This window comes from Bufo bufo, chromosome 8, assembly GCF_905171765.1.
Source record: "Bufo bufo chromosome 8, aBufBuf1.1, whole genome shotgun sequence".
In the NCBI taxonomy this organism is placed as follows: Eukaryota; Metazoa; Chordata; class Amphibia; order Anura; family Bufonidae; genus Bufo; species Bufo bufo.
In genome coordinates, this window is record NC_053396.1 from 91,141,382 (window position 1) to 91,146,226 (window position 4,845).

The 4,845-nt window shown below is 46.8% G+C and overlaps 1 long non-coding RNA gene across 1 annotated transcript; it reads left to right on the plus strand.

Moving 5' to 3' along the window:
* Positions 1-328: 328 nt before the first annotated feature.
* On the plus strand, positions 329-1,334 carry LOC120977812. The gene is made up of 3 exons (XR_005773969.1): positions 329-367; positions 577-730; positions 1,314-1,334. It is a non-coding gene; the product is annotated as an uncharacterized LOC120977812 (long non-coding RNA).
* Positions 1,335-4,845: the final 3,511 nt, after the last annotated feature.

Genomic DNA, 4,845 nt, shown 5'->3' on the forward strand with positions numbered 1-4,845 from the left:
GTCCTAGCCCGTTTTATTTCATACTTATGGCATGGGCAAATTGTCTGGAAAAACTTGTGGCAATAAAATAAAAAATATATATATACAGGAAGTTTAAGGTCACAGGATATGCTAATTTCTAGCCATCTGTGCCAAACAGCTTGTGTGTGGTGAGGCAGCCATTTCAGCTTGTTATTTTCATCCACCATGCCGCGATGGAATGTTGAAAAACTTAGAACCCTGGTCCAGGAGAGGCCCGAGCTATGGGATACCCGAAAAAATTCCTATAGTGACCAAGTAAAAAAGGATGCTTCGTGGGAGCAAGTGGCACGGAGCATGCGCAAAAGTGAATGGGCCAAAGCTGATAGCCGAGGCCGGGCAGAATTCGGTAAGTGATAGCAATGTAGTTGTGCTGTCCTTGCCCTCTGTGTGGCCAAAAGATGTAGTTTTAAATTCCCTGAGGTGACAATAGTGTTTTTTTTGTGGTCCAGCCTCCTTTTGCATAAAGGCCTGTACATGGTTTATTAAAGAGACGTCTATTTTTCCCCTTTATAAATTTTTTACCTCACAATTGTCTATTATGTCATTTCAAAACAGTAAAACAAACCAAAACCCGCTGGGCGAGTTGCCGGGACCAATTCCGGCGGGAGATTACCAGCAAAGGCCGGAGTGGGGAGGGAACCTCCAGGAAACGGGCCTACATTTATACTGCCCAGTTGCAGTTTTTAAGGCCAGTAATGGAATTGAGGCCGTAAGTATTTTTAATGTTTTTTTCTAAATGTTAAATATCCTATAAAAATTTTTAATGTTTTTTTCTAAATGTTAAATATCCTATAAAAATGGATAATAATGATGTTCCAACTACGCTTGACCAGCAGGATTAAAACTACTACTCTCACCATGGTCAAGTGTGGCCTGGTACATGTTGTTTGTCTGTAAATGATGTTCTACTAGGTTAAAATTACATCTTGTATCTTTGGATGGTGGTAGCGGGGCACATACAGATGAGATGGCCTGAATATCAGCACTGGTTTTGGTCCTTGAATGAGGAATCCTCTTCAGTGCCTGGACAGCTCCAAACAGCAAACAATGTTTTCCCATTACAGTAACATTAGGCCTTTACAAGACTTATCCCATCGATAGATTTTAAATGCAATCAAAATCGGGTTTGCAATTTTCACATAGAAGCTGTTATTCATTGTGTAAAATCAAATCTCTGATGTATGCTGCCATTCCGTATATATATTGTATACACACGGCTGTTTTCAACTAATATAATCGATGTACTTTTGTAATGTTGAACTCAAATGATCTAATGTTTATTTCAAATACAGTACTGTGGACAGTCTGGATCCGGCCCAAGAATCGGACACGTCGGGGAGTGAAACCCCTGCGGTTTTCTCCCCCCAAACAAGTCCTGCTCCAACGCCGGCTTAGGACCCGGAGGACTCCACACTGGCCCAGGCCCCCCTACCACTGGCCAGTCCACCCCGGATTGTCCAGCCCCAGCCCAGACGTCGCCGCCAAGTCCCTCCCTCTACCTCTGGGCAAGAGAGTCGGGAAGTTATTGACGCCCGCGTCATCGATTTTCTTGTCCAGAGGAGGAGTGATGGTGTTGAGGAGAAAATGTTACGGGGCTTAGGGCCGCTAATGAAGCACGTCACTCCTTTGGAGCATCATGAGTGCCTTGCTTCATTAGCGGTCGTTATAAAAATGTTTTCAATACCCAACCATGGCGACATTCTGGGAAAACTAAATGGCATGAAACTAGACATTGAGAATGCCAAACAGCAGCAAAGGCCAGGACCCTTTGAGTTTGCGCCCCAAAAATCCCAAGAGCCGTATTTCCAACAACAACCCCAGTACGGACTACCCCAGGGCCCAATGCAACAAGCGGGTCAGTGTCACGAGGGTGTCAAGAGCCACGCCTGACTCCGTTATACCCGGGGTCAGGAAGTCGCAGCAGGTGGCTGCGCGCTCGATGTACAAAGACAGTGCTGTTTCGTAATGGTAGCTTTCTGGGTTTGCCTTGCAACCCTTTTGGCTCACTCAGGGATCCGTAGCTTCTCCTCCTCAGCTGTTTCTTGTCCAGCAATCCCAACCTCCTTATATTCCCATCTCCCACTTCTCTGGTTGCCAGATATAGCGCTTCCTGCCTGGACTTCTATACTGACCCACTGGAGCTGTGTAGTTGTGTTCCCTGGTTGTTGTTCCAGAACATTACCCTCCGGATCCCTGTTGGGCCCTGGTGGTCTGTTGTTGTCGCCCACCTGGGATTATATGTTTGTCTGTATTGTCTGTCCTCGGTGTTTTCCTCTTAGTGTCAGTGGTGCGGACTAGTGATCCCACCGACCCGTTCACTACTCAGGGCTCATCCTAGGGAAAGCCAGGGTTTAGGCACGTGATCGGCGTACGGGTGAGGAACCCGTCTAGGGACGTCAGGGCAGTCAGGTGCCAGCCGCAAGGTGAGTGAGGGGTCACCACCTTTCCCTCTCCCTTGGACAGGCCCTTCCCATTTCCCTCCCTTTGCGTGACGCCGGTCATTACATTATATCTGGCCCTTATTTTATGTAGGTAAAAAAAAAAAAAAATTTTCTTTCTACCTACTTAGAATCCAGTATGGATCCTATTGCTGCTTTGTGAAAGCAACTTCAAGGCCTGTCTTTGGAGGTGGCAGGATTAAAGGCGTTGGTCCTCCAGCAACAGCAGCAATTGCAACAGACCGCAAGCCCAGCGGTTGCTACAGGTAACCAGATTGTTGCGGAACCCAAGGTTGCTCTTCCTGACAGATTTTCTGGGGGAAGGGACAAATTTGTGACGTTCCGTGAGGCCTGTAAATTATATTTTAAACTGCGCCCTTACTCCTCTGGTAATGAAGAACAGCGGGTGGGGGTTGTTATTTCCCTGCCGCAGGGGGACCCGCAATCCTGGGCGTTCTCTTTACCCACTGATTCCCAGGCTCTCCGGTCAGTGGATTAATTTTTTGGGGCCTTGGGTCTCATATATGACGACCCTGACCGAGTCGCACTGGCTGAATCAAAATTACAGAGACTCCTACAGGGAGAGCGGCCAGTAGAGGAGTATTGCGCAGAGTTCCGTAGGTGGGCTACGGATACCCAGTGGAACGACCCGGCTCTCAGGAGTCAGTTCTGCTCCGGGTTATCCGAAAGGATTAAGGATGCGCTTGCGCTGTATGAGACTCCCTTTTCCCTTGATGCGGTGATGTCCCTTTCTATCAGAATAGATAGACGTCTTAGGGACAGATTGAAAAATCCGGAGCAATTGGTAACCCCTCCCAAGCAGCAGTTAGTCTGTACGGACTTAGACGAGCCTATGCAGCTAGGAGGAACTATTCGTCAGGTCCATCCTCCTGAGGCTCGCCGTAGGCGTGGGGTTTGTTTTTTCTGTGGGGAGAGGGGTCATTTTATTAATGTCTGTCCTTCCTTCCTCAAAAACAAAAGACCGTCGGAAAACTACTAACCCCAGGCTGTGTGGAGGATGTCAGCCGGGGGGTATATGTTTCCTCCATTCGAACATCGCAATTTGTGTTGCCAGCGGTTGTTGTTTTTGGCGTTAAGACGGAGACTATTTCTTTTTTTGTAGACAGTGGAGCAGGAGTAAATTTGATAGATGCCCATTTTGCCCACACTATGGGTTTGTCTCTCTGTACGCTACAGAGACCTATTCCCATATTCGCTATTGATTCTGCTCCTCTGTCTCAGAGAAACCTCACTCACATTGTCCATAACTTATACCTTCGGGTAGGGGACCACCATAACGAGTTGCTTTCATGTTATGTTCTGGAGGGGCTTCCCACTTCGGTAGTGCTGGGTCTTCCCTGGTTGGTAGCGCACAATCCAGTGGTGGATTGGCAGGCCAGGGAGATATTGGAGTGGAGTGAGCAGTGCAGAGAAAATTGCTTAAATAGCAATTGCTTAGTCGCCTCCATAGCTACCCTACCCACATTCGTTTCGGACTTTGAGGACGTCTTTTCTGAAAAGGGTTGTCAGAAGTTACCACCTCACCGTCCTTATGATTGCCCGGTTAACCTGATTCCCGGTGCAAAATTACCCAAGACCAGGTTATATAATCTTTCGGGTCCAGAGAGACAAGCCATGAAAGATTATATCTCCGAGAGCTTGGCTAAGGGACACATCAGACCCTCTTCTTCACCCGTGGCTGCAGGGTTTTTCTTCGTTAAAAAGAAAGATGGGAGCCTGCGTCCTTGCCTAGTTTTTCGCAAATTAAACCGGATAACCATCCGAGACCCATACCCTCTTCCTCTCATTCCTGACCTGTTTAATCAGATTGCGGGTGCTAGGTGGTTCTCCAAACTTGATCTTAGGGGGGCCTACAATCTGATTCGTATCAAGGAAGGGGATGAGTGGAAGACAGCTTTTAACACCCCTGAGGGGCATTATGAAAATCTAGTCATGCCTTTCGGTCTGACCAATGCTCCTGCTGTCTTCCAACATTTTGTTAATGACATTTTTAGACATCTTATCGGCAGGTTTGTGGTGATATACCTAGATGATATTTTAATTTATTCGTCGGATCTGAAAACACATGAGGTGCATGTCAGACAGGTACTGCAGGTCCTACGGACGAATAAATTATAATGCTAAAATTGAACGCCGTTCAGGAAATACAGTTCCTAGGGTATTTATTATCTGCTTCAGGTTTCCGTATGGATCCTAGGAAGGTCCAGGCAATTTTAGATTGGGATCTTCCTGAGAACCTCAAAGCACTGCAACGGTTCTTGGGCTTCGCAAATTTCTATAGAAAATTCATTAAAAATTATTCGGTGATTGTAAAACCCCTTACTGACATGACTAGGAAGGGGACTGATTTTTCTAAATGGTCTGA